The sequence below is a fragment of the Neophocaena asiaeorientalis genome, unplaced genomic scaffold, assembly GCF_003031525.2.
Source record: "Neophocaena asiaeorientalis asiaeorientalis breed wild unplaced genomic scaffold, Neophocaena_asiaeorientalis_V1.1 scaffold84, whole genome shotgun sequence".
Taxonomy (NCBI): domain Eukaryota; kingdom Metazoa; phylum Chordata; class Mammalia; order Artiodactyla; family Phocoenidae; genus Neophocaena; species Neophocaena asiaeorientalis.
The window spans coordinates 2313242-2321210 of NW_020173656.1; the positions used below are offsets into that span (position 1 = coordinate 2313242).

A 7969-nucleotide genomic window follows, 5' to 3' on the forward strand; every position below is an offset into this window, starting at 1 on the left:
GTTTGCAGTCACCAGCCCTACCTTGGGGTAGCACAAGAATGGACTTGCCTTTCAGAGTGAAGATGACAGAACCAGCTAAAAGTTCTTTTTTTAAATTTTTTTTTAAATTGAGGTATAGTTGTTTCACAATGTTGTGTTAGTTTCTACTGTACAGTGAAGTGAATCAGCTATATGTATACATATATCCCCTCTTTTTTTGGATTTCCTTCCCATTTAGGTCACCACAAAAGCTCTCCAGGGGATTCTAATGACCAGCATTATGTTATTCTGTCTTGATATAAAATGTGGCAGACAAAAATAAATACACTACAATCAAACAAAAATAATAAGATAGAATAGAAACATAAGATGGGGGAAAGTTACCTGGTTTATCTAGATGAGCCAAAATCAATCCATATTCCAAATTAAATATATTTAACATGGCATCACATCAGCTCTTAAGGTCTGCTTTCCCTGTGCTAGGACTCTGTGTAATGGACCATGAGATGGTGGCTAAGTGTCAATCACCAGAGAACATACATACTGTTGATTAAGGGGGAAAAATATGATTATGGAAGTTTTGTCTGAATAATTTTTATCTAATGTGCACACCATTTTGGAGGAGAAAATAATTTTAAGGTATTATTAGCAGCTTATCTTTTTTATTGGTTATTTCTGGGAGAAAACATATAGAAACATCCACAGTATAAGAAATTAGGGCAAATTTGGAGCCCTTCAAATAGCAAAGTTTAACCTACTTTTCTCTTTTAAATAATGGCTTCAGCTTATTCACATGCCTTTAGCACATTTTTTTTTTTGAGTTTTGCAATTTATCGAAACCTCATACATACATTGTTTGGCTGTAGAATTCTAAAATCATATTTTTTTCCAAAAACGTTTTTATCCCATATCACCGAGTAATGATTTATAGCAAAGGGATACACAAGTCACTCAATTTGCTTCTCAGTGTATTATACAGAATTATTTGCTCATTTGGTAAACATTACCTCATCTACTTCTTCACCTTCTTCATCATCATCATCATCGTCGTCTTCAATAGCTTCTCCAGTAAAGTCTAACACTGATTTTAGGATCATACACTCACGTAAAAAGTGACCAATTTCAAAGTCCGCAGCAAGGATAGCTTCAGCAGCAGCATCCAGGTCTCCACTCTCAGGAACTTCAGGAGGAGCAAAAAAATTAAAGAGTCACTAGAAACTGTTTTGGTCACAGTACGAACTGTTCCACGTCCCTTGTGTTTCTGCTGCTTCTTAATGGTTTCCAAAGTGACATTCTTCCCTTTTTTCCTATCTGTCTGGCACCCTGTACAACCCATCATTTCTGGTCTATCAAAAGAAAAAGGATGAGAATCCTCTGGTTCTGACCTCATCCTATATGTCTTTGTCAACACTTCATTTGTGAATTACTCTTTGGGTTCAAAGTGAAATTCTAAGACAAAACTCATAGGCTGACCAGCATCTGAGAACTTCACTGTAATATCTTTCAAGTGCTTCAGAATAGGTTCATCATGTTCCTGAACCATATTGCCAAGCAATTCTTAAAAACGGTCAACCAAAAGTCAGGAATTCCCTTGGGGTCTTCTTTTTCTTTATCCTTTTTCTCATCTTCAATCTTGGCCTTTTCTTTTAGCTTCTCTGAAATTTCATCTTCCTCATCTGGTTTCCATTCATGTTCTTCTTCTTTAGGTTCATAAATGGCATTAATGATCTCAAATCTCTTATCAAATAGAGGCTGATAGAGAACAGCATACTTTTTTTTAACATCTTTATTGGAGTATAATTGCTTTACAATGGTGTGTTAGTTTCTGCTGTATAACAAAGTGAATCAGCTATACATTTACATATATCCCCATATCTCCTCCCTCTTGCGTCTCCCTCCCACCCTCCCTATCCCACACCTCTACGGGTTCACAAAGCACCAAGCTGATCTCCCTGTGCTATGCGGCTGCTTCTCACAAGCTAGCTATTTTACATTTGACAGTGTATATATGTCCATGAGAACAGCATACTTTCTTTCAAGATCATGAACTTCCTCATAGAACTTGGCTTCTATCTGTGCCCATTTAACTTGAAGGTTTTTGAGAGCATTCATGCATCTTTTAACTACCCTAGGCAAACTTTCAATGTATCCTGTTGGTGTTTCTACCAGACCATCAGGTCTTTCTTGAAGGGCTGCAAGAATCTGAGGATTTTGCATCACCTGAACAGTCAGCTAACGCACTTTGATTTTTGTTTCTTCACCAGTTTCTTCTACTTCTTCAACATCATCCAAATCTTGACCAAGTTCAGACTGTTCTTTGTTGTCGATGTCTGCCATGTTGTATGAATGCTAAAAATATTAGCACATTTTCTCTCCCCGCCCATTTTTTCCCCCTCAGAACAACAGTTCTTTCCTCTGATGTGACTTTAGCACATCTTTATTGATATACCATGTGACGGGGATACGAGAATGAACAAGGCAAACAATGTGCCTTCCCCCGTAGTTTTTTATAGTCTGGAGGGGAAAAGATAGATAGTCGTCCATCATGGTCACTATGGTAGACACGCTATCTGCTATCACAGGGTAATAAAGGGTGTTATGGGAGCACGGAACAAGAATACCTAACCTATCAGGATGGGTTTCCCAGGGGAAGTGATACCTAAGCTGATAGTAGGAGGAAACTCGGCTGGGGACAGAGGAAGCCTGAACCAAGTCAGAGGCAATACTGTGGAAAAAGTGTAGCGGAGAGAGAGGGAGCACAGAGTAGGGGGTGCCTGTGCAGCAGAAATGGTGTCTGCCCTGCCAGGGGCTACATCACCTAGCATCCGTTTTCCAGCATCCCTTCTGTCAAGGTGGCTGACTGAATAGTTATTACCAACGGAATATGAGCAGAAATGACGTGAGTCAAGCAGGACCAGGGCTTTTAAGGAGGGTGGGATAGTTCCCCCCATAATATCTTTGCTATCCTTTTCCCTCTTTCTCCGCTGGCTGAATTCAGAGAACTCTGAGGCCCTGGGGCACGGCAGAGTCACCAGATAGAGCCTGCGCACTTGAATCGCCAAATAAGGGGAAGCCACAAGATGACACTGGATGGTAACGCAAATAAGAAGTAAATGTTAATGGGATAAATCAATACTGTTCGGGAGTTTGTTTTTTTATAGCAGCTAGCATATCCCAATCTGAAAGAAATTTGGTACAATCAGAGAAATGTGGGGTTGGGAGAGGAATGGGAAGAGAAGGGGTCAGACAGGAAAGTTTGAACCAGATCAAGAAGACCTGAAAAGTGTAGGGTAAAGTTGGGAAAGGTTTTGGCATGGACCCAAAAGCCAACTGGGTACACTGTCTAACTCACCTTTCTGGATTATCTGATTCTAAAGTCTCTGTGCTTTTCTTTGTCTTTGGAGCTATTTAAAACTCATAAATTATAGGTAACTGTTAGTTATTTTTATTCAGTAGATATGATTGACAGAGTTGATGACAGAAGGGTTGAGACTGGGAAACAGAGAGAGGAGTCAAAAATGGCTTCTAGAGTTCTGGCTTGAGCAACTGATTAGGTGCATACTAGCTGGGGTCTGGGAGTGGAAGACAAGATGTAACTAGGGAATGGGCATGTTGAATTTGTTATGATTAAAGGCTCTCCAAGAGTCTTGTCAACTTAGCAACAGGATAAGTGGGCTTAAAGCTCAAGAGTGAGATCTGAGCTGGTGATATTTATGGGAGAGTCATTTTGTAAATGTCACAGTTGGGAGAAGGTAAAATGAGAAAAGAAAAGGGTCGGTCACAGAACCCTGAAAAACACCAACATTTATGAGATGGACAGTGGCAGAGAGAACTTCAGAGGAGAATGAGGCGGAGCTGCTAGAGAATACACAGAAAACAAGAGGAGGTGGTTAATTGGAAGCCAGGAAAGAATTTCTAGCGCTAAGAACAATTAACGTATAAAATGCTGTAAGAGGTGAGATGGAGGCTGAAAATGCTCGTTGAAATGAACAAGATCTTGGATATCTAGTTAAGAGCAATTTTAGTGGAGAGGTAAGGACGGAAGCCAAGCTGCAGTTGACTGAAGAGTAGGTAGTTAGTGGAGACAACGAGGAGAGACCACATTCTCAGGACGTTTTGTCAAGGAAGGGGGTAAAGGATGAGAGCTGGAGGGAATTCGAGTCCAGAAAGTTCGTTTTATTTTTCTTTTCCTTTAACATGATGGAAACTTGACTGTAGTATATGCTGATGGGAAGGTGCCAGTAGAGAGGGAGAGTTTACAGACAGCAAAGAGAGAGAATACTTTCGAAAGAGTTTAAAGGAAACCTACATCAATGGGAAGACATCCTTGTTAGTGGATTAGAAAACAATATTGTTGAAATGGAAATACTCCCCAAATTGATGTACAGATTCAGTGCCATTCCAATCTAAATCTCACCTGTGTTTTTCTAGAGAAATTGGCAGGCTAATTCTAAAATGCATATAGAAATGCAAAGGGGGAGGGATAATTGGGAGACTGGGATTGACATATACATGCTACTCTATATAAAATAGATTACCAATAAGGACCTACTCTATAGCACAGGGAACTCTACTCAATGTTCTATAATGGCCTATATGGGAAAGGAATCTAAAAAAGAGTGGATATAGGTATATGTATAACTGATTCACTTTGCTGTACACCTGAAACTAACACAATATTGTAAATCAACTATACTCCAATAAAAATTATATTTTAAAAAAAAGAAAGAATAAAAATGCAAGGGACTCAGAATAGCCAAAACACTCTTGCAAAAGAGCAGGGTTAGTGGAGTTCCAGTTTTCACATTTTACTACAAAGCTATATAGTCAAGAGGGTGTGGCACTGGTATAAGGCTAGACATGTGGGTCAATAGAATAGAATTGCGAGTTCAGAAGTAAACCTTTATATTTATGGTCAACTGATCTTTGCTAAAGAAGCCAAGATGTTTTATTTATTTATTTTTTTGGCCGCGCCGTGCAGCTTGTGGGGACCCCGACCTGGGATTGAACCTGCACCCTCAGCAGTGAAAGCAAAGAGCAGAGTCCTAACCACTGGACCTCCAGGGAACTCCCAAGAAGCCAAGATATTTCAATGGGTTAAAAGAGTTTTTTGAACAAGTAATACAGGAACAACTGGACATCTACATGCAAAACTATGAATTTGGACTTCTGCCTCATACCATATACAGAAATTAAATCAAAATTGATAAACTCTTGAGTATTTTAAAGAGAAAACTGGCAAATTAGAAGACTGCAATGATAAATTGAACCAGTACCCAGCACAAAAGAGAGAAAAAATAAGCAGTGATGACATGGAAGGCAGATTAACAAGATATAGGAGCAGATTCCAATTCCTATAAAATGGACTATAAAACAGAGATGATAATAATACTTTTCTGGTGGGTACTGTGAGGATTTCATGAGTTTATTCACATGAAGGCTTTCAACAGGGCCTAGTGTCAGCATTCAATAAATATTAGCTATAATTGATTTGAAATTTATTTGTGTAAGTAGTATGAGGTAGAAAGTAATGATATTTTTAATATAGACTGTTTAAATTATATTAGCGCCTGGAAAAAGATTTCTAACATCTGTTCTAAGCTTCCTGGCAGATTTTTTTTCCCTTGTTTTAATATTTCCCTGCAGATATTTATAATCCCATTTCTACCTCCTCCCTACTCCCACCCCAACTAATATTATTTCTTTACATGTTATTTTTTTAACATCTTTATTGGAGTATAATTGCTTTACAATGTTGTGTTAGTTTCTGCTGTATAACAAAATGAATCAGCTGTATGCATACATATATCCCCACAGCCCTTGCCTCTTGCATCTCCCTCCCACCCTCCATATCCCACCCCTCTAGGTGGTCACAAAGCACGGAGCTGATCTCCCTGTGCTATGCAGCTGCTTCCCACTAGCTATCTATTTTACATTTGGTGGTGTATATGTGTCAATGTTACTCTCTCACTTCGTCCAAGCTTACCCTTCCACCTCCCCATGTCCCCAAGTCCATTCTCTATGTCTCTATCTTTATTCCTGTCCTGCCACTAGGTTCATCAGAACCATTTGTCTTTTTTAAGATTCCACATATATGTGTTAGCATACGGTGTTTGTTTTTCTCTTTCTGACTTACTTCACTCTGTATGACAGATTCTAGGTCCATCCACCTCACTACAAATAACTCAATTTCGTTTCTTTTTAGGGCTGAGTAATATTCCATTGTATATATATGCCACATCTTCTTTATCCATTCATCTGTCGATGGACACTTAGGTTGCTTCCATATCCTGACTATTATAAATAGTGCTGCAGTGAACATTGTGGTACATGTCTGGGTTTTTTTTTCGTTTTTTTTTTTTTTTTTTTTTAGGTGACCATATGTGTGAGGGTTTACTTCTGAGCTTTCTATCCTGTTCCATTGATCTGTATTTCCGTTTTTGTGCCATTACCATACTATCTTGATTACTGTAGCTTTGTAGTATAGTCTGAAGTCAGGGAGCCTGACTCAAGATTGCTTTGGCTATTCCAGGTCTTCTGTGTTTCCATACAAATTGTGAAATTTATTGTTCTAGTTCTGTGAAAAATGCTATTGGTAGTTTGATAGGGATTGTACATGTCTTCCAGGTTGTCCATTTTATTGGCATATAGTTGTTTGTAGTAGTCTTTTATAATCCTTTGTGTTTCTGCAGTGTCAGTCATTACTTCTCCTTTTTCATTTCTACTTCTGTTGACTTGAGTCTTCTCCCTTTTCTTCTTGATAGGTCTGGCTAATGGTTTATCAATTTTGTTTATCTTCTCCGAGAGCCAGCTTTTAGTTTTATTGATCTTTGCTATTGTTTCCTTCATTTCTTTTTCATTGATTTCTGATCTGATCTTTATGATTTCTTTCCTTCTGCTAAATTCATCTGTTGCATATTTCTCTGTCTTCTCATTTTATTTAACTTACTGTGTTTGGGGTCTCCTTTTCGCAGGCTGCAGGTTCATCGTTCCCATTGTTTTTGGTGTCTGCCCCCAGTGGGTGATGTTGGTTCAGTGGCTTGTGTAGACTTCCTGGGGGAGGGGACTGGTGCCTGTGTTCTGGAGGGTGGGACTGGATCTTGTCTTTCTGGTGGGCCACACCGCATCTGGTGGTGTATTTTGGGGTGTCTGTGAACTTAGTATGATTTTAGGCAGCCTCTCTGCTAATGCATGGTGTTGTGTTCCTGTCTTGCTAGTTGTTTGGCATGGGGTGTCCAGCACCGGAGCTTGCTGACTGTTGGATGGAGCTGGGTCTCAGTGTTGAGCTGGAGATCTCTGGGAGAGCTCTCGCCGATTGATATTACATGGGGCTGGGAGGTCTGTGGTGGTCCAATGTCCCGAACTCGGCTCTGCCACCTTGGAGGCTCATGCCTGACACCAGGCCTGAGCACCAAGACCCTGTCAGCCACATGGCTCAGAAGAAAAAGGAGAAAAAAAGAAAGAAAAAAAATTTTTTAATCAAAAATTTAAAATAAAATATTAAAATAAAAATTAAATAAAATAAAAAAAGAAGGGAGCAACCAAACCAATAAACAGATCAACCAGTGCTAACAAGTGCTAAAAACTGAACTGAGATAAACATAAAAATCATTACATGTTATTTTAATTTGACCTTTCACACCATAATTTATGGTTAAAATGTGGTCTTCTATATTATACTTCTTTATCAACTTTAACATAGCATTCTTGAAGGGAATAATTTTTAAAGACTTCTACCAAGGAAAATCTGACTGTCAATAAAAGCATTTAGGGCTTCCCTGGTGGCGCAGTGGTTGAGAGTCTGCCTGCCGATGCAGGGGACGCTGGTTCGTGCCCCGGTCCGGGGGGATCCCACATGCCGCGGAGCGGCTGGGCCCGTGAGCCATGGCCGCTGAGCCTGCGCGTCCGGAGCCCGTGCTCCGCAACGGGAGAGGCCACAACAGTGAGAGGCCCGCGTACCGCAAAAAAAAAAAAAAAAAAAAAAAAAAAA

The 7969-nt window shown here is 39.6% G+C and overlaps 1 pseudogene; it reads right to left on the reverse strand.

Moving 5' to 3' along the window:
* Positions 1-968: 968 nt before the first annotated feature.
* Positions 969-2319, reverse strand: LOC112401524 (nucleosome assembly protein 1-like 1 pseudogene; annotated as a pseudogene).
* Positions 2320-7969: the final 5650 nt, after the last annotated feature.